This window comes from Panthera pardus, unplaced genomic scaffold (assembly GCF_024362965.1).
Source record: "Panthera pardus isolate Hobbes unplaced genomic scaffold, ASM2436296v1 HiC_scaffold_18, whole genome shotgun sequence".
NCBI classification, from domain to species: domain Eukaryota; kingdom Metazoa; phylum Chordata; class Mammalia; order Carnivora; family Felidae; genus Panthera; species Panthera pardus.
In genome coordinates, this window is record NW_026526743.1 from 12,089,786 (window position 1) to 12,111,966 (window position 22,181).

A 22,181-nucleotide genomic window follows, 5' to 3' on the forward strand; every position below is an offset into this window, starting at 1 on the left:
TCATTACATTTATATGGTTTCTCACCAGTATAGATTCTCTTGTGAACTTTAAGGTGAGAGCTGTGACTGAAGGCTTTTCCACATTCATCACATTTATAGGGTTTTTCTCCAGTATGTGTTCTCTTATGCACATTAAGATTAGACCTTCCAATGAAGGATTTTCCACATTCATCACATTTATAGGGTTTCTCTCCAGTATAAATTCTCTGGTGTACATTATGGTAAGAATTATGGCTAAAAGACTTCTCACATTTATTACATTCATGAGGTTTCTCACCAGTGTGAGTTCTCTGGTGCAAAATGAGGTGAAGGCTCTTCCAGAAAGACTTCCCACATTCATTACATTCATAGGCTTTCTCTCTATTGTGATTTCTCAGATGGTAAGAAAGAGATGAAAGTTTCTTAAAGGCTTTCCCACATGCATTACATTCATAGGGTTTCTCCTTAGTATGAGTTCTCACGAAGTGAGAGAAGCATGAGCTATGGGTAAAAAAATCTCCACTTTCTTTAAAGCCATAGGGTTTATTTCCTACATTAATAATCTCATGTGTAGAAAGGTATATGCTCTGGTTGGTATATTTACCATGCTCAATTTATACAGATTTCCTAAGGCTTTTCCACGTGTATTGCCTTTATAAGCTTTCTTCACTACCAAGATTTCCTGATAATTTTTTAAAACAAAATTATGCTGGAAGCTTTGAACTGAGTCAATTTGACGGAAATATTCTTTGACAAGAAATTTCTGTGCAGAAAGAAAGTCTGAATTGAAGCTGCATTTTTCCACAAGTTCAGCATCTCCCCAGTCCCCATCCTGGGTCACTACTTGCCCTTGTTCACGTTCCATTGACCCCAAGCGGCCATCATGCATCTTCTGCTTCTCTGGCTCATCCCTAGACTCCCGACTGTCTGCTCAGGTAGAAGGCCAGCAATCACCCACTGTGGATCTTGTCAGGTTCACTCTGCTGCTTGGTAACTCTTTACCAGAAAAGGCCTCTGTTGGTGGTGACTCTTGGCTTTTAGGTCTCTTTTTCTACTCTGGAAGGAAATTAAAAACAATTTGAGTGCTTGGAAGAAAACTGCTAGAGTGAGAATGTCAAGATAAAAGCAACAGGATGTGCACAGCAATAAAATACCAACTATGGGGCACCTGGGTGGCTCAGTCAGTTAAGCATCTGACTTCGGCTCAGGTAATGATCTCGCAGTTTGTGGGTTCAAGCCCCAAATCGGGCTTTGTGCTGACAGCTCAGAGCCTGGAGCCTGATACAGATTCTGTGTCTCCTCTCTCTGCCTCTCCCTCACTCTCATTCTGTCTCTCTCCCTCTCTCTCTCTCTCAAAAATAAACATTAAAAATAACTTTTTTAAATAAAAATAAAACACGAACTAAACTTTGAGAAGAGGAACCATAAAAGGTATAAACAGAACAAAAAGAACCCCCAGGAAGACTGACCAATGAAAAGAGTGAGTAGCACAACAGGCAGAGGGGATGCCATTAGGGGACAGGCCATGGAACAGGCAGCCATTCATAAAGATAAGATGTTTGGGACAGCCACCCTCCGTTAATGCTTGGACCTCTTGGAATTCTGATCCATCTCCCCATTTAACATCCCTTCTGCTTGTAATCGATACCAAATGAATCTTCCAAACAAAGCAGTTTCACGACACCAAGAGAATACTTCTTTTGCACAAGCTGTCCAACGCACCCAGAAGCGGGTCAGACTGCCTCAGTTATCCTCGTTCCTACTCATTCTGGGTTCCTTTCATTCTCCCTGGGCATGACCATGTCCATCATTAACACGCAGTTCCTCTCTCCTTGAAGGCCTTCCTTTGGTCTCCAAAGTCTGAGGTGTCAGCAACCCTTCCCTCCTCATCATTCGGCTCTCAACTCCCAGGTCACTTCCTCTGAGAGACCCTTCCCAACCTCCCAGCCCACATGGGCTCCTCACCTTCCAGCTCACTGTCCTGTTTTATTTGCCTCACACCACTGTTTCACACTAGTCAACATCACCTTGTTCTTTTTGTTCTTTCTTGTCTGTCCCTCCCCAGACACCATACGCTAGAGGCTTTGGTCTCCACAGTGATGGGGACCTTGTCTGTCCTGTTCACACTGTGACCAGTGCCCAAAATGTACACAGAGGACAAGAGGACTCCACAGGCAGGCAGATAAACAAAAAGAGTGGTCAGCACACCAGGCAGAGGGGACACACCTGGAGCACTGGGGATGCCTGTGACATGTCTGTGAGGTGGTCAGACAGGGTACTCAATCATGCTCCCCAGCAGCCTGACTCCCATCAGGTGGGTGGGCCTTATGTTTCTGACGATGGGGAAAAGGCTATAGAATTGAATGTGAGGAGGGTTTTGCAACATCACACAGACCAAAGAGGGGTCCAGAAATGTGCAGAGGGTTTCTCCTGGAGCCCTTGACTGGACCTCAACTGCAAATGCACAGAAGGCTAACGCCTGCCATAGAACAGCTGCTGGGGGCTGAGCAGAGGCTCCAGAAGTTACCCGGTGTTGGTGGGCATTGCAGCTGTGACCCAGTAAGCACCCTAGGCGTTCAGGGGAGACCTGAGAAAGCTACATCTTAGAAGGGAACACCAGGCCCTAAGGATAAGGACTACATCCAAGTACTAAAGCAAAACCAAAGTTACACTCCGTCGATAAATCCTTAAACCAAGCCTCATCAGGATTAGCGTGATTTGAAGTAATTTAACTGCCCACCAGAACAAAACCGATACTCTTGCTAGAAGGCAACAATCCGTAGTCTCTCCAATGCACTGTCTGCAGCACCTAGGACACAAAAATTGACTATACATGTAAAGAATCAGGAAAATGTGACTCATAATCAAGAAAAAAGTCAATAGAGGGGCACCTGGGTGGCTCAGTTGGTTAAGCATTCCACTTCAGCTCAGGTCATGATCTCCTGGTTTGTGAGTTCAAGCCCTGCGTTGACAGCTCAGAGCCTGGAACCTGCTTTGGATTCTGTGTCTCCCTCTCTCTCTCTGCCTGTCCCCTACTCATGCTCTGTCTCTGTCTCAAAAATAAATAAACATTAAAAAATGTTTTAAAAGAAAAGAAAAAAGTCCATAGAAAAGTCAATAGAAGCAGACATACCAAACATTAGAAGTAGTAGGAAAAGATTTAAAAATGACGGTTTTAGTTTTCTCTTCAACTCGGCGGCTGAGCAGCAGATGCACAGATGCAAATCTCTGTGGAGACCCTGAAAATCAAGACCACCACCCTTGAGGTCGAGCCCAGTGACACCGTCGAGAATGCTGAAGCCAAGACAATGAAGGCATCCCACCCGAGCAGCAGCGTCTGTACTCAGAGGCAAACAGCTGGAGGATGGCTGCACTCTCTCAGATACAATATCCAGGAAGAGTCCTGCACTTGGCGCTTGGCCTGGAGATGGCATCACCCAGCCCTCCCTCTACCAGCTCTCCCGGAAATACAAGCAGAGCGAGAATTGTCCTCCCGCCAGACGTGCAACCACAACCACCACCCGCACCCCCAGAAGGTCAATAAAGCCCCTCCACCTGCTCTTCCTTTGCCTGCAATGTGGCTTCCTGCCCGAGCCCCATGGCCCTGGGGCCTCAGTAAAGTTTCCCTCACACTGACTGGGGAAAACAACAACAACAACCTATTATAAACATAACACAGAATTTCATGGAAAACCTGAAAAAAGAACCAAATTAAAATTCTATTCTGGAACTAAATAAAAATATAGCATCTGAAATAAGCCATTAATGGACTTAACAAACTGGACACAGGAAAAGAAAGAATCCGTCAATTGAAAGGCAGGTTATTGGAAATTTTATGATGATACAAAGGGAGAAAAAAGAATTTAAAAATAGAACACCTGGGGCGCCTGGGTGGCTCAGCTGGATGAGCATCTGACTCTTGATTTCGACTCAGGTCATGCCGCCAGGGTCACGGGATCAAGCCCTACCTTGGGCTCCACACTGACCATGGAGCCTACCTAAGACTGACTGACTCTCTCTCTCTCTTAGCATGTGGGTGGCTCAGTCAGTTAAGTGATTGACTTTGGCCCAGGTAATGATCTCATGGTTCGTGAGTTTGAGCCCCATGTTGGGCTCTGTGCTGACTGCTCAGAGCCTGGAGCCTGCTTCAGATTTCTGTGTCTTCTCTCTCTCTACCCCTCCTCCACTTGGGTGCTCTCTCAAAAATAAACATTTTAAAAAAAGATTCTCTCTCCTTCTGCCCATCTCCCCTGCTCTCTCTCACTTGCTCTCAAACTTAATAAATAAAATAAAATAATAAAATAAAATAAAATAAAATAAAATAAAATAAAATAAAATAAAATAAAATAAAATAAAAACAGAACACGCCTGACAGACTAATGTGTAGCCGGAGTTGCAGGAGAGATCACAGCAGAGGAAACATTTGAAGAGGTAACGGCAGAGAGTTTATCTAGACTGATCAAAGGTACCATCCTGGATGTTCACTGTTCAAGAGCAACAATCTGTAGAGAACATCTTGAGTTTAACATCTGACATCAAACTTCCCGGCACGTCATTACATACTTCAATGTTAAAAATATAGCTAGTGAAACCATGCTAAATGGCAGTCCCTGGGGGAAAGATATACATGAAAACTAAATTCCCACTTTTAAAATCTAACTTTTTATTGTACACCTATTAGTGGCTTACCAAAAAGAGTGAAAGGCAGAGACAGTCTGGTTTTAAGTGCCATACCTGGAGATGTAAGACCAAACCATCAATGCTCTCCGATGTCATTCATTTTTCCCTGTAAAGAGGTGTGCTCTCCAAAGACCAGTTGGTGAAATGCACCTGCCTTTCAGAGAGAACTGAAACACAAGTGGGAGGCTCATCCAGGCCAGAGTGGCAGAAGAGGACAGTCCAGGAGGAGCCAAGACTTTAACGTGATGACAGACTTTATGTGAAAGCTCCCTCCGGGTACAGCGTGTTCTTTAAACTGAACGGAAATAATCAGAGGTAGAAGCCTGAATCTGTAGAAAGGAATTAAAAGCAACCCAAAAACGAATTAATTGGGAAAAAATATTGTACAAAATTACTTTAAATTCCTTTAAAAGGCTGTTGACTGTATAAAACAAGAATAACAACGATGCTCAGTGGGGTTTATATAATATGTGGAGGCAAAATATATGACAACAGGGAAAATTGTGATTATATTAATGTGAGTTGTTACACTGTACACTGAGTGGCATAATATTAATTCCAGATAGTACAGGATACGTTAAAGATGTGTATTTTAACCATAAGGCAAATAAGACTTAAGATTAAGATTAAAAAGACATAATGTTAAAAAGGAAAAAACAAGGAGACAAAATATACCAAATAATACCAAATTGGCAAATAATACCAAATTAAGGCAAAAGAAGTCTGAATGGGAAAACAAAGGAACAAAGACCAGATGAAGCAGAATATAAAACCCAAGCATATCAGTAATTATACACTAAATACAAATTTACTGAACAGTCTTAAAGAATAAGCTTGCTGGGGTGCCTGGGTGGCTCAGTCGGTTGAACGTCCAACTTCAGCTCAGGTCATGATCTCACAGTTTGTGAGTTCGAGCCCTGCGTCGGGCTCTGTGCTGACAGCTCAGAGCCTGGAGCCTGTTTCAGATTCTGTGTCTCCCTCTCCCTCTGCCCCTCCCCTGCTCACGCTCTGACTGTCTTTCAATAATAAATAAACGTTAAAAAAAAAAAAGAAAAAAAAAAAAGAATAAGCTTGCTGAAGTGGGTTACAAACAAGACCAAATTAAATGCTGTTTCCAAGAAACCCACTTTAACATTTCAACAGATAACCTGAAAGTAAAGGTACAGAAAAAGCCATATAAAGCTGTATATTGACTGCAGTATAAGAAAGCTATTTGCTACATTAAAATCAACTAGCGGATTTCAAAACAAGAAGTATTACCAGAGGAAAAGAAGGGCATTTCACAGTGATGAGACGGTATGTAGAATAGGAACCAGGAACACACAATAATCTAACATGTCATTAAACTCAGTAACACAGCTTTAAAACACATGAAAAAAAATGATTAAGAAACATTAGCACATATATTAACAAACACAGTCACAGTTGGAGATTTAACACTCTCCTCTGAGCAGCTGAAAGAACAAGCAGACAGGACAGTCCATAGAAACAAAGTGTGTGCAACTTTATCAGACACCACGCCCAACAGTAGCAGAATATGCATTCACCAAAACAGACTACACGCTGTATCATAAAAACATTCTCAATAAATTTAAAAGGACTGAACTCATGCAGAATATGTTCTTGAACCACAATGGAAATAATCTAGACATCAATAACAGAAATCCCCTCATACTTGGAAATTAAACGATGTACTTCACAAATCAAAGAAGAAATCACTTTCATATGTTGTATTTTCATTACCATTCAGATCAAAACATTTGGAAAACAAAAATAACAATGAACTGAACAATAATGGAAATGAAACATGTGAAAATGTGCAGAATGCAGTTAAGATAAGGCTTAAAGGGAAATGTGTAACTATAAATGCAAACATTAGAAAGGAAGAAAGCATTGGGGCGCCAGGGTGGCTCAGCTGGTTAGGCATCCACCTCTTGATTTTGGCTCAGGTCATGATCTCACGGTTCAGGAGTTTGAGTCTCACATCAGGCTCTAAACTGACAACACAGAGCCTGCTTGGGATTCTCTCTCTCCCCCCCTCTCAATCACTCTCTCTCAAAATAAATAAACTTAATAGAAAAGAAAAAGCATAAAGTCTGAAAAGGAAGAAATAAATCTTTACTTGAAGATGACATGATTATATAAGACATCCAAGGAAACTGACAGATAAATTAATTTAGTGATTTTAGCAATTTCACACAGGATAGAATGTCAATTAAAGAATAAATTACATTAGGGCACCTGGGTAGCTCAGTTGGTTAGGCGTCTGACTCTTAATATCGCTCAGGTCACGATCTCACCGTGAGATCACGCCCTGCATCTGTGCTGTTAGCACAGAGCCTGCCTGAGATTTTCTCTCTCCCTGTCTGCCCCTCCCCCGTTCTCTCTCAAAATAAATAAATAAACATTAAAAAAGTATAAATTATACTTATATATACTAGCAACATTTAGAAAATAAAATTAGACATATTTACAACAGAATGAAAAATATTAAGTTTCTAGGAATAAATTTAATAAAAGATGTGCATGACCCATATACTTAACAAGTGCAAAATATTACTGAGAGAAGTACCCAAATAATTACACCATGATCACAGAATTAGAAGGCTCAACATGTTAGACATAAATTCTTCCAAAATGATCTATAGATGTAAGGCAAGTAGAAATGTTGTGAAATGAAAAAGCTTGACAATTTCCAACTGACAAACTGATTCTAAAATTTATATGAAAAAAGAAAAAATAATAATTAAAATAAAATTTATATGAAAGTGCGAAAGACCCGAATAGCCAAGACAATTACAAACAATAAAGTTAGAGGATGGTGGTCACCACCTCATTTCAAGATTCACTGTGAAGTACGATAATTAAGATGTACGATGCTGGCACAGAGCAGGAACAATGGATCAATGGAAGAGAAGAGAGCAGAGAAAGAGACCCATACATACACATTCAGTTGATTTTCAACAAAGGCTACAGTACAATACCACGAAGGAAAGTTTTTTCTTTAAATGGTGCTGGAACTACATAACCATAATGAGTGCCTTGTCTACTACCTCACACTTACATAAAAATTAACTCAAGATGGATCATAGGTCTTTTTTTTTTTTTTTCAACATTTTTTATTTATTTTTGGGACAGAGAGAGACAGAGCATGAACGGGGGAGGGGCAGAGAGAGAGGGAGACACAGAATCGGAAACAGGCTCCAGGCTCCGAGCCATCAGCCCAGAGCCTGACACGGGGCTCGAACTCACAGACCGTGAGATAGTGACCTGGCTGAAGTCGGATGCTTAACCGACTGCGCCACCCAGGCGCCCCGGATCATAGGTCTTCTATATATATATATATATATTTTTTTTTTTTTTTTACATTTATTTATTTTTGATAGAGAGAAACAGGGCACAAGTGGGGGAGGGGCAGAGAGAAAAGGAGACACAGAATTGGAAGCAGACTCCAGGCTCCGAGCTGTCAGCACAGAGCCCAATGCGGGGCTGGAACCCACAAACCATGCGATCATGACCTGAGCCGAAGTCAGACACTTAACCGACTGAGCCACCCAGGCATCCCAAGATGGATCATAGGTCTTAATGTAAAAGCAAAAAGTATAAAAGTATCAGAAGAAAACAGGAAAGTATCTTTGTAATCTTGGCATAAAGCTTTCTTAGGATGTTAACAAATACAAACCTAACAATAAGAGAAAAAAATAATAAAATCAGACCTTGCTAATCTATCACCCAACAATTCCACTCCTAGATTAACCCAAGAGAAATGAAAACATAGGTCTGCTATAAGCACTACACAAGAATGTTCACAGCAGCATTATTCATAATAGCCCTAGAGACAATCCAAATGTTTATTATCAAGAGAATGGATATCAATGGATATCAAGAGAATTACAATTCATTCAAAAAGCAAAATACCTGTGGGGCACCTGAGTGGCTTAGTCAGTTAAATGTCCAACTCTTGGGGCACCTGGGTGGCTCAGTCGGTTAAGCGTCCGACTTCAGCTCAGGTCATGATCTCACAGTCTGTGAGTTCGAGCCCCGCGTCAGGCTCTGTGCTGACAGCTCAGAGCCTGGAGCCTGTTTCAGATTGTGTCTCCCTCTCTCTCTGCCCCTCCCCTGTTCATGCTCTGTCTCTCTCTGTCTCAAAAATAAACGTTAAAAAATAAAAAAAATAAAAAAATGTCCAACTCTTGATTTTGGCTCAGGCCATGATCTCATAGTTTGTGGGTCTGAGCCCCACATCAGGCTCCACACTCAGAGCACACAGCCTGCTTGGGATTCTGTCTCTCTCTCTCTCTCTCTCTCTGCCCCTCCCCTGCTTGCTTACTTTCCTCTCTCTCAAAATAAATAAATAAACTTAAAAAATAAAATATCCTAAATAGTAAAAAGTAAAAAAGGAATGAAATAATAATGCATATATCATGTATGAATCTCAAAAATCTGAGGATAAGCCTTACACAAAAGTAATAATGTATGATTCTCTTTATATGAAGTTGTAGAAAAGACAAAAAGAACCTATGTTAGAAAAAAAGTCTCAACAGCGTTTGCCTTTCTTAAGTGGAAAGAGGTAACAAAGGAACTCTGTGAGGTAATGAAAATGTCCTCAAGCTCCATTTGGGTGAGAATTACATATAAGCACACATTTATCAAAATTCTCCAATTGTATATTTAAGATTTGTGCATTCTAAAGGTATCATTAGCAAAAAAATAAAAATAAAAAATATCCATTGTCTTCAAAGTAACAATAAGATGGAGGTTGACTTCTCAACAGAAATCATGGAGTCCGGAAGACAACCAGACAACCGTATGGTGTCTTTAAAGTGCTGAGGGGGGAAAGAAATCCTGACAAGCTAAAAATTCTCTGCCTAAAGTATCTTTCCAAAATGAAATAAATGAAACAAAGGCATTTTCAGGCAAACACAAAGTGAGAGAATTTTGTCACTCTGAAGGAAATGATGAAGGGGGCTCTTCAAACAACAGGAAAATAATCCAGATGGAGTTATGGAAATGCCACAGGTAATGAAAACCACTAGAAAAGGAAGATCTGAAGAAACGTATAAATAAAAACTGACTGCAAAGATCCTTTCACCATCTCACCTAGGCAGGAATCTTGGGAGAGCCCTCTGTCCATCATCCGTGGCTCTATTCTGAATTCTAGGTGGGCAACGGTATCTGGCTTTGGGGTCCAAGGTCCTGTCCAAATGAGTGATCAAGCTGTGAGGTTTTGTTTGTTTTTTTTTTTTAATATAAATTTTACTTGTAAGAACATTTTATTTTATTATTTTAAGCAAGTTCTATGCCTAAGGTGAGGCTTGCACTCACGACCCAGAGATCAGGAGTCGCGTGTTTTATGAACTGAGCCAGCCAGGTGACTCAAGCTGGGAGGTCTGATGTAGAGAAACACTCCAGTGACCCCACACTCCCAGCTATGTCAAACCCACTCTGCCAAGACCCCAAGCAAATACAAGTTGACGTGGGAACAGCCTCACCCACGGCAACCAGGTGCCTTAAAGTCCCCAGCATCACACTGTGGGACAGGGTCCTCAGGGCAGGGCCCAGCAGCCCCCACTCCTCCTGGGTGAAGTCCACCACCACATCATCCAAGGTTATCTGCTCCTGAAATGTCACCCACGTGTCTGCTGAGTCAAGATCCTTATTCTTGCAAAGTTCCCAGAAGAGCGGGGAGGGGCTACATGGGAATGTGAGGATGCGGCCAGGTGTACAGGGAGATGTCCTGAAAGGGTTCTGGCTTTCAGGGATGATACACCCGAGCCTTCCTGTGGGCATCAGGGGTCTGCATCAGCCATTTCAGAGGCGAGCCAGCATAACACTGAGATGTTTACCCCCTACTTATCCCACACATTTATTGATCGACTAGTGATCTTCTGTAAGACCAAATGTACAGACCCCTTTAGGATTCCCCTTCTTGTCCCCTCCCTTTTTTATACCACCAGGTATATAAAAATGATAACGTTAATACTGCTGATTATGTTAACCATTTGCCAAGGGTTCTCTCTCCGCTCTGGGCGCTGTACTTAAGAAAGCACTAATAGAAATTTTCTTAATCCCCACAAGTCTCAGGAAGCACTTCCCAGTTCCTGGGGTCTGTTTTTTGTTTTTTCAAATGAGGAGCCTGAGCTCAGAGTTTACAAGTCTTAGAATCATAGTTACATTGGCTTCATTAAAAACAAATTGAGAGATGTTCCCTCTTTTAGACAAATCATTCCAGATGATGGAAAGACGGGAACTGTTTGTTCCTTAAATGGGTGGTAGCTGAAGCTGTCTGGAACGTGGGTCTGGAATTTTCTTGCTGGGAGGTTTTGTTTAGGTCTTCAAAGGTTACAGGATTTCAGGGATACACGTAAGGACTGCAGGATTACTGAGGTTTTCCACGTTCCTCCGCCCGCAAGACGGCTGAGAAGAGCGGGGACGACGACCCAAGGCTGACAAGCGAGGGCACAGACTCCCACGCAACCCTTGGGCAAAGAGTCCAGGCCCAGCCCGGGGAGGGAGGGCGAGCGGCCACTCACCGGGGGTCGGGCTGTCAGGATCCCTGCGGCCATCGCCTCGGCCGACTCCGAGGTCCTCACGGAGTCACCTGCAGCCCCACCCGCTCCTCGCACCGCCCTCCGCTCTCGGGACGGACACCCCAGCCCAGCCCCGAAGCGGACGAGCCGGCACCGCCCCCCCTGTGGCGGGAAGGAGTCCAGGCGGACACGCCGAGATGGCTCGTCCGCAGACCTGGAGCCAGACCGGGACTGGGGCTCTGACCAGACCGCCCGGGACGGCCACACACAGCGGAGCACACCGGGTACCAGCTCCCACCGCAGCCTCACCGCCCGACGGCGGCGCAGGACGCAAAGCGGAACTAGCAGGGCAAGAAAGCCCCGCGCTGAGGCCGAGGACTCCGGAGCGTCGGAACGCCGCCGCAAGTGTATTCTGGGAGTTGTAGTCTTACGGCCGGATCCCAGCTCTGTCCAGCAGTCAGTACAACCGAGAGCCCAGAGAGTCAGACTACGTTTCCCAGAAGGCGCGGCGGTGCGGTATCCACCCAATGGACGTGCACGACCGGGCCTGGGCTGCGGATCGGGCCCGGGCTGCGGATCGGGCCCTCCCTGGACTTGTAGTCCAGGCTCACGGGTCAGGCCTCGGCTGCAGTGAAACGGGTTTCTCTCACTATAATTTCCAGAAGCTACCGTTGTCCAGACTCCTGATCTCCAGAAGCGCGCAGTCGGCGGCTCCTGAGAGGCTGGGAAGCCTCGGGAAGAGTTCTAAGTTATAGGGAATTGTAGGTACTCCAGCTTCGCCCACCAGGTGGCAGGGGTGGACACCCAGGGTCTCGTACTACACCTCCCAGAAGGCCCTGCGGCGGCGCGAGTTCGGGAGGCACCGCAGCAGCTCGATTTCAGCACCAGCTGTCGAAGATGCTGGCTTCACGAACACACCTACGTAGGCACGAAGTCAAAATCAGTGTTTCGATGTGCTTTTTGTGTGAGACAGAGACACGCGTTCCAATGTTATGTCCATGTCTCGATGTTTCTGTTCATCGGGTGAAGGCAGGCATCTCTCATTCCTCCATCCAATGTGACGTGTGGTCTCCGCTAAATCCCTCTGGTGCCATAATCGAGATTTTCACAACGTTTATGTTTTCTTGACAGTAGCGCAACATTAGAAAACTTTGAGTGGGTCGTTTTGTTCTCCGTCTGGAGAACTAAGATGTGGAGAAACTCTCCTATACCGACAACCGGAATTGTCAAAATTCTGAGAGCGAAACCTGGGTTTAGGAAGGCAGGTGCAGACATAGCCCTGAGTCACCTTCCTTTGTAAAGCTGCCCTCACCTCCCTCGGGTGCGTGTGAGGTTGAGGTGAGCATTTCTTGCACTCCAAATGTGGGCGTCTCGAGGAGCTCTGAGTCCCGGCCTAGTGCTTGGTGGAAGATGTTTTCCACATACTTTTCACATAGCAGCCAATTTTCCGCATAGGACCGATTCACAAACACACGTTCTCTATTCAATTCTTGCTGGTTCTTTAAGGAATTTTCAAAACCTCTACTTTATGGAGAATTTCGGACATACGGAAAAGCAGACAACCATTATGTGGCCTCAGTGACCATCAACCCAGGGGTAGTCCCCACCCACTAACCCCAGCCACATTGCCATTCTGTGTCATTTGAAAAGGAATCCCAGTGTTTTGGTATCCTATTTTAACTACGATATGTAATTGCAAAAACAAGGACAATTTTCTAACATAACCGTAATTCCATTATCAATTTTTTAGAAAAAAAATAATTTGGGGGCAGCCGGGTGGCTCAGTTAAGCCTCTGACTTCAGCTCAAGTCATGATGTCATGGTTGGTGAGTCCAGCCTCACATCAGCCCCTCTGCTGTCAGTGCAGCGCCTGCTTCTGATGCTCCGTCTCCTTGTCTCCTCTGCCTCTCCCCCCCACCCGCCGGCGCTGTCTCACTCACTCTCTCAAAAATAAACGTTAAAAAAAACTTTCAAAAAAGGTTTACCTTTCTAAAAAGGTCTACTGAATATTAAGCATTACAACTTAAAATTATCTCCACTTAAAGAAAATGTTTATTTTTGAGAGAGCAAGAGAGCACGAGTGGGAGAGGGGCAGAGAGAGAGAGAGGGAGACACAGAATCCAGAGCGGGCTTCATGACCGGAGCTGAAGGCAGACGTTTAAGCAACTGAGCCACACAGACACCCCCCCCCCCCCCACTTTTTAAAATAATTTGATATTTTTTTTAAAGATCAGGGTATAATGAAGGGCCACATTTTGTAATGTATTCTCTTTTTTTGTTTTTGGGTAACAACTTTATTGAGCTTTCATTCACAAATGATACAATTCACCATTTGCAGTGTAGAATTCAGTGGTTTTCAGTATATCCACATATTTGTGCGACCATCAAAATTGATGTTAGACTTTATCTTCACCCCAAAAAGAAACGCTGCCCTTTTTAAGCCTTTTTAGCCCAGCCCTAGCAACCACTAACTATCTGTCTCTATGAATTTCCCTATTTTGGACATTTCAAAGCTCATCCATGTTGTACTTTCAGTAGTTCATTCCTTTTATGGCCAAATACCATTCCACTGCATAGATATGGCACATTTTGTTTATCCATTCATCAGCTGAAGGGAATTCGAGTTGTCTCCACTTTTTCGTTGCTCTTAACATTTGTGCACAAGTTTTCACGTGGACATATATTTTCACTTCCCTTGTCTATCTATCTAAGAGTGGAATTTAGCAGGTCATATGGTCATTCTACATTTAACTTTCTGGAGAAATGCAAGACTGTTTTCCAAAGTAGCCGCACCATTTCACATATCCACCAATAGTGGATGTGGATTTTAACTTCCTCACCAACATGTTACCACCTTTAATATTGTTGTTGTTATTGTATCATGGGCCTTTTCCAACTTTATTTTTATTTTTTTAAGTTTGTTTGTTTAAAGTAAACTCTACAGCTAATGTGGGACTTGAACACATGACCCCAAGATCAGGAATTACATGCTTTTCTGACCGAGCCAGCCAGGCGCCCCTCAAACCTTTTCATTTGTGAAGATTTTCAACAATACCTACAAAGAGAATAGCCCATGACTATCCATACGTCCAGCATGTTTTTTTTAATGGTTATTTATTTTGGAGAGGGGGGGAGGGGCAGAGGGAATGGGAGACACAGATCCGAAGCAGGCTCCAGGCTCTGAGCTGTCAGCACAGTGCCCCCTGGCAACGTGGCTGGACTCTGAGGCCGTCCCTGTCAGGGAACGGTAGGAAGTTGCCCAGCCGGACCCCACAGAGAAATACTCGCATCATCAGGTGATGAGGACAACCCGGGTGGAGGCACAGTATACCTGAAGCCCTGTTGCCAGGCCCGGTGACTCTGAAGGCCAGGACCACAGTCTGGCCACGAGGGAGAAATGGCCATGGTGAACATGACAGCAAAGGTTGTCTGGTGGAGAGGGAAGGTGGCAGGGGTGGGACGGCTGAGGAAGAGCAAGGGGCAGAGGGGCAGAGTTAGGGAGGTGAGAAGCATGCAGCTGAGAGCCCTGTCGTTGGCCCTGATCACGGGCATGTCCCGATGCCTCAGGGACATCACTAGGAATAACATGGTCAGGCTGGCCAACGTGAGCATCACTGAGGTCAGCATCAACCCCAGGGGCTCGTCAAAGACCAGGAAGGTGTCCATCCTGGGCAGGCAGTGGACTCTGGCCTGGCTTGGGTGCTGCTCCTTGGGACACAGAAGACATTTCTTCATGTCTGTGGGAGACATAGAGTCCTGCCTGCCATGTGATGGTAAGGAGGCCAGCTACGGGGAGGGAGGATCCCATGAGCATTCCACATATCCCATGTACTGATTCATTCATTTCTTCTTCTTTCTTCTAACTTTGCTGATGTATAACTGACAAATAAATTTGTGAGGTATTTAAAGGGTACATCGTGATGATCTCCCTGCCGGTGGATCTGGCTGGATCCTGGAACTCAGGCTGCAAGCAGAGGAAGGATGAGCAGAAGGTGTTGTCAGTGACCAGTCCAGGGGCAGGGGGCTGGGTTCCTGTGGGAACATCCCAGGGGAGCATTCCAGTGTCCTTCCCACACAAGAAGGCAAGGCTCCTTTCAGCAGGAAAACACTATAGTTATACCAAAGTCAGACTGGAGAGGCACCCACAGACGCAGCAAATGAAATAAACCTTCAGGTGGGTCTGACGGTGGCGAGCCGGGGAACACTGTGTGCAATGGTGCCATTCCAGCCTCTGGGGCATGAAGGACACAGGTACTGATCTCCCCCCTCCACAGCCTTCCCTTGGACAGCCAGTGGATCTGCTCGGGACTTGCAAAGGGATGGTCTGACTCCCTGAGCCCACCTCCCACCTGAGGGCAAGAGTCATGGGGAAGGAGGCTGGGGGTGAGAATACCTTTGAGGGAAGTGTTGGGGTGTTGGGTCCCCAACCCCCAAAGGGGAGCACTGTGTTCTTTCCTGTCAGGCCAGTTGAAAAGGACTTCAAGAGAACCCTCTGAATGTGGTCCAAGGATGGGCACCTCTCAGTTGGAAAACCTGAAGGCCATCAATGGAAGAAGGGGGTTGCAGTGGAAGGAGTCACACACCCAATGCCGTCACCGGGGGGCCAGGGTGTCTCTGTGAGCCACAGAGGACACCTGGACATACCTACCCAAAGCTGGCAACTGACTGTTAACAAACGAAACAAGGACACCTGTCCCGCCGTGCCTCCCGGATGCTCTATGGGAATGTGTGAGGTGGAGTGTTTCTCCATCTTCCCAGTAAATTCCCCACTTCTTCGCCAAGCAGGCCCCTGAGTACAGACAAGAAAAATACTCTAGGGTAAGGGCGCCTGGGTGGCTCAGTTGGTTGAGTGTCTGACTTCAGCTCAGGTCATGGTCTCATGGCTCGGGAGTTCAAGCCCAGCATCAGGCTCCTCGTCTAGGATCCTCTGTTCCCCTCTTTCTGCCCCTCCCTGGCTTGCATGTTTTTCTCTCTCTCAAAAATAAATAAACATTTTAAAATCTTTAAAAATTACTCTAGGGTAAATCCCTGATGCAAACTCTAATTCGACATTGGTGGCTCCAATATTTTCATTTTGGATGATAAGTAAATGCCTCTTCTCCCCTCACGGAAGGGTCTGGTTATGGCCAAAAAACATAGATGAGTTACAACTGGCCCAATTTAGACCGCCCCCCCCCCCACATTCTACATCAGACAGCCACTTGGACCACTGGCCTCTGAGTTCCTCGCTGGCTTTAGTTCGCCAGGACTGAGGTGATCTGTGTACAACTCACCCGGAGCCCCTCCTCCATTAACTGGACCATCATTCCACCCCCTGAGGAGGCTTGTGGGTCACATACATCTACGTGGACAGAGTAGAACGGGCCTTTTACAGTTTTCTGCCCTTGCAAAATGTCAAATCCTGTAACTCTGTCTCCATTAGCATCAAAGACAATCTCTGCCCCATGGGGATCTTTAAATGCACCTTCCTGAGAGGATGCAGAAGCTAGAGGAAGGAAGAATGATGTCATAGATAGGGCAGGGCCCGTCCCTGGGCGTCTGTCCTAAATGTCACAAGCCAATGACCCTGTGATGAGCAGGTGACACTCCAGGCAGGGCCAATTTATTCACAAGACCCATGAAAATATTTGAATTTTACCCACTTGTAAAATCAGAAGGAAAAAATTGAGGGGTGCATGGATGGCTCAGTCGGTTAAGCATCTGACTTCAGCTCAGGTCATGATCTCAGTTTCGTGGGCTGCATCCTCGCATTGGGGTCTGTGCTGACAATTCAGAGCCTGGAGCCTGTTTCAGATTCTGTGTCTCCCTCTCTCTCTCTCTCTCTCTGCCCCTCCCTCTCTCTCTCTCTCTCTCTCAAAAAATGAGTAAACATAAACAAATTAATTAAAAAATCAATAAAGTTATAATGAATAGGTAATAATGAATGGAGCCTGGATTTATGTTTGCCTAGATAGCAAGGCAGTAGTAAAATATGATTTTTGATATTTTTTTTAAGGGAGGAAAGGACTGGGGCGCCTGCGTGGCTCAGTTGGTTAGTGTCTGACTCTTGATTTTGGCTTGGTCATGATCTCATGGTTGTGAGTTCGCATCCCTCACCAGTCTCTGTGCTGACAGTGCAGAGCCAGCTTGGGATTCTCTCTCTCCTTCTCTCTCTGCCCCTCCCGCATGCTCTCTCTCTCTCTCTCTCTCTCTCAAAATAAATAAACAAACCTAAAAAAAAAATGAGGAAGGGACCGACAAAAGTCATAGGGCAGCTGTGGCATCAGGAACTCTGTCTGGCCCTGCACTCCCTTCCTCGGCCTCCCCACTACCCCCAGTAGAGTCCAGACCCCACTGGGCCTACACAGCCTGGTGTCTGCCAGCTTGCGATCCTGATCCCTCTGAGCGGGTCTCCCATGCCTCCTCTACCCCGGCTGTGTGACTGCTCTTGCCCATCCTGGCTGAAGAGCCCTGTCTCTGTCCTGCCTTCCAGGCTCGAGCAGAGCGAGCAGCCTCCTGCCACCAGCCCCTCCCCGAGTCTTCTACACATTCTCTGTCACCTTCCAAAGCTGTAAGTACCGCATCCCATCCCTGTGCCCTTCAAGGCAGGGGCAATGTCCCCGCTACTCGCTTCCCGGAAAGGGTGCTCCCGGCCCCTCAGACTCCTGTTCCCTGAGCAGAACCCCACTACCCCACCACCCTGCTGTTCTCCACTGGCCCTGGCTCCTGCAAGCCCACACATGCCCTAAGGTGGCATCCCAGACTGCTCCATGAACTTGCCTTCCAGGGTACAGGTGGGGTGCAGGCGAACGGAGAACTCAGGGACGCCAGGGCTTGGCTGCTGCGCTGTGGAAGCAGGAGGCCTGCAGGGCAAGCAGAAGATGCAGGGGTGCTCAGGATGGGCCAAGCAACTGCAGCTGCCCCGACCTGCCCTGGGCCACTGGGCCCAGCAAGCCCTGCAGGGTCTGGGAGGTGCCCAGAGACTCTGGGCATGGCCAGGGCCAGTGTGAGGTACCGGTGTGCAAAGCCTCAGCTGGACCTGTCCTGGGCCATGGGGCACCAAAGCCCTGCACATTCTGGGATACACCAGGCCTGGCTGGTGGGGCCTTATATATACGGGTGTGGGACCTTAGATAGACCAGCCCTGAGCCTCGAGACCCAGACAGCCCAGGGTGGTGTGTGGGGCCTGACCTGGACTTATCTCAGTTCATAAGCTCCCGCAAGCCCTGCAGGGTCCAGGGGACACTGGGGGTGGTCAGGGCTGGCATGGTGCTTGGTTGTGGGGCCTGCCCCAGACCTGCCCCGGGGCATGGACTTAGGCAAGCCATGCAGGTTTGGGAGACACTGGAGGGCCAGGACCGGCATGGTGCTGCCTTGTGGGACCTGACCTAGACCTACCCCTGGCCTCAGGCGCCTGGTAGACCTGCAGGTTCTGGGAGACTCCAGGCCTGATTAGGGCCTGCAGGTGCAGGACATTTCGGTCCTCACCCAGACCAGCCCTGCGCTTTCACACCCAGCCAGCCCTGAAGGCTCCAGGAGATGTCTGAGGGCCCGGGCCAGCGTGATGCTGGGTGTGTGGGGCCTGACCCGGACTTACCTCAGTCCGTAAGTTCCAACAAGCCCTGCAGGGTCCAGAAAACCCGGAGGGCCAAGGCCAGCGTGGTGCTGGCTTGTGGGGCCTGAACCAAACCTGTATCCATCCTCCAGGCCCAGCCAGCGTGCAGGTTCTGAAAGATGCCCACAGTGGCCAAAACCAGTATGGTTCTGGGTATGTGGGGCCTGACCCAGAGCTGCCCTGGGCTTTAAGCTCCAGCAAGCCCTGCCGTGTCCAGGAGAAACTGGAGGGCCAGGGCCAGTGTGGTGCTGTGTTGTGGGGCCGACCTGGACCCACCCCCATTTTCTGGGCCCAACCAGTCCTGCGGGTCCCAGAAGACACCAGGGTGCTAAGGCCCGGCCTAGTGCTGGTGTGGGGGACCTCACCTGGGCCAGTCCCCAGCCTCTGGGTCCACCCAGCCCTGCATGATCCGGTGGTGGCCATGACCAGCCTGGTGCTGGGTTGTGGTGCCTGACCCTGACCTGCTCCAGGCCATGAGCTCCAGCAAGCCCTGCCAGGATAAGAAGACACTGGCCCTGGCTAGGGCCTGCAGATGCAGGGCGTTTGTGACCTGACCCAGACCTGCCTTGGGCCCTCGGATCCAGTAAGCCCAGCTGGGTTTGGGAGATGCCATGGGTATCCAGAGCAGGCATGTGCTGGGTTGTGGGGCCTGACCTGGATCTGCCCCAGCCACTTGGCCCAGCATCCCTGCAGGGTCTGGGAGATGTCAGGCCTGACATAGGCCTGCAGCATTGGGGTGTCTGGGTCTTGACTCAGACCTCTCCCGGACCAACTCTGGGCCCCTCAGCCCAGAAAACCCTGTAAGGTTCGCAATACTCCTGGGGTTGCCTGGTCTGGCATGGTGTGGGGTATGTGGGGCCCGACTCAGACCACCCCTGGACCTTCCCCGGGCCACCAGCTCCAGCAAGCCCTGCAGGGACAGAGAGACACCAAGGTGACCGGGACCACCTGACCCACCTGACCTGCTCCTGAGCCTGTAGTGTGAGTGTGAGATGACTAGCAGGCCAGGACCTGGGAAGGCAGGTTGTACGGTACCTTATCCAGAACCACCCTGGGCGGCAGGCTGCAGTAAACTATGGACGGAGGGGCGGGGGCTGGCATTCTCTGGGGGTGGCCAGGGCCTGGGGGTGCGGGTGCATGTGGCTGACCACAACCTGCCCCAATTGCTAGGCCTAGCAAGACTTTCATGGTACCAGAGACCTAGGTTGCTCAGGAGGGCTATTATGTCCGTGGGTGTTTGGCACTCTGTCTACCAGAGGATGGCTTCTGTCTTCTCTAGTGCCCACTGAGAGTGATGTTGGAGGAGGCTCAGCACAGGTGCTGGCCTGGCTTAGCCCCAGCTGGCCAGAGAGCCACCTGCTTCCCATGGTCCTCATCTTGGGCCAAGATGTTCACCCAGTGCCACCCGAAGTGGACAACCGGCTGGGTCCAGGAAGCACGTGAGACATCTGGCCAGGGTCCGAAGCAAGGACGGGAACTCAGGTCTTGTTGCCAAGGCTGGCAGGGGTGGGTGAGTAACCGACCTGGGCAGGGAGGCAAGGGGTGAGGACAAGGAAGCATGGAGCGGGGACTCGGGCACAGGCTGCTTCTCGGGTGTACATGAGCCAGGACAGAGCTGGGGGACCCACCCACCCGAGTTCCACCACATCCCATGGACACCCTCAGTCCTGGGCCAGCGGTAGGGGGCAGTCACTGTATTTAACAGAGCCTGGGACACAGTCATCTCGTAATGGCACTCCACCTGGTCTTAAGGGTTAACTTGCTTCAAGCTTATGCACCCCTTACCTGTTGACCTAAGTCCCTCGGTCTGTAGCAGAATGAGTCTACCTTCCTTGAGATTTGCAGACCACTGCTCTCCAGGAGGGAAGGACCAAACTTTCCAAGACCACATTCAAAAACACTGGAGCAGCAAGTCTGCTCAGGGTCACATCGCCAAACTACGAAGCAGCTTCCCATCTCTCCTCTTCTAGCCCCTGGAGATCACAATGGTTCGGCTTCCAGCAGACTTACTTTTAAATTGAGATTCACCTCAGTGTCATTTGGAACAAAAGTTTCTGTTGCTTACAAATTGTTTGGAAGCCTTGGTCTGACACCAGACTGCCTCCCCGTGGATCTAGCATTCAAGTTGCCTAATGATGACAGGGTCTTTCACCCTGACTCTAGAAACAAAGTGAATGCTCTCTCCAGGGCAATTTCCTGAGGTGTCTTGCAGAGTTATAAACACATAAATAAGGCCAAAAGATCAGGCCAATTTCACCTACCAAGAAAATGAGTCAGGGAACTCATTGTATAATTTACAATAATTTACAAGAATAATTTACAATTTATAATTTACAAGAAGGAAATAATAAACCCTCAGCACTTGGATTTTATTTTTCCATCTGTGGCTTCTGCATGCAGCAAGCATCTGCTTGAATTCAACACTCCAGGGACCAGCAGCCAGCAGGAGATGAGAGAGAGGTGCAGCTCTGACCACCCAGGTAAGTAGCCCCTCTTGCCCCTCCTGAGACTTCACATTTCTGTGCCTCCTTTTATTTTCTCTAAGGCACTTACACTTCCAGCAAGCATCTGCTTTCTCTGTTTACTGGTACGTAAACTGTGGGCTCTTGGAGACCAAAGCCACATCAGTCTTGCTCACTGATGTGTCCCCCTCACACCCTGTCCGGGTCCAGAATAGCACCCGGTAGGCGCTGCTGTCCAACAGATAAATGGCATTTGGTCCTAGGCTTCGGGAAGTGGGGTCCCCATCTCCTTTGTTAGGTCCCCAATCCCACTCACGTCCTCCTGCTACTCCATCTCAGCACTCGCTATAGCCACCCTGAGCCCAGTCCCAGAGCTGTGAAACCCTCTTGAATCATTATCTTCCTCCCAATCTGAATTTCAAATAATAACTTTTTAGTATATTCTAAACATACTATTGGGATGTGCTTATACTAAAATATATCATTAGTATTTAAAAGACTATTTGGTATTAGAATTTGTTTAAATATGTCCCGAATATACCATTCGGATAAATAATAATAAGATATACTATTCGTAATTAACATAGTATTTATTATTATTTATATCCCAACTATACTATTGGAACATATTTATACTAAAAAAAATTCACCTGAAATTCAGATTTTACTAGGAGTTGTCCTATATTTTTATATGAGAAATTTGGCAACCCTACTAGGACATATACATATATTAAACAAGTTATACTAAATATATTTATATTAAAAAGTTATAAAAATATAATAAATATGGGTAATAGTTACACTAAAAACGTACTTATTGTTTACCTGGAATTCAAATTTAGGTGGGCATCCTGTATTTTTATTTACTAAATGTGGCAAGTCTACTGTGGGACATAGCTACACTGAAAATTACTTCTACTAATCTACATATATTTT

The 22,181-nt window shown here is 47.0% G+C and overlaps 1 long non-coding RNA gene across 2 annotated transcripts; it reads right to left on the reverse strand.

The window, feature by feature from the left end:
- Positions 1-228: 228 nt before the first annotated feature.
- LOC109260461 (uncharacterized) lies at positions 229-11,608 on the reverse strand. Of its 2 annotated transcripts, XR_008423433.1 has the most exons (3): positions 11,193-11,543; positions 9,760-9,855; positions 229-1,035 (listed from the first exon to the last, which is right to left on the reverse strand). It is a non-coding gene; the product is annotated as an uncharacterized LOC109260461 (long non-coding RNA). The 2 variants fall into 2 exon arrangements; XR_008423432.1 differs by having other exon boundaries at positions 9,760-11,608.
- Positions 11,609-22,181: the final 10,573 nt, after the last annotated feature.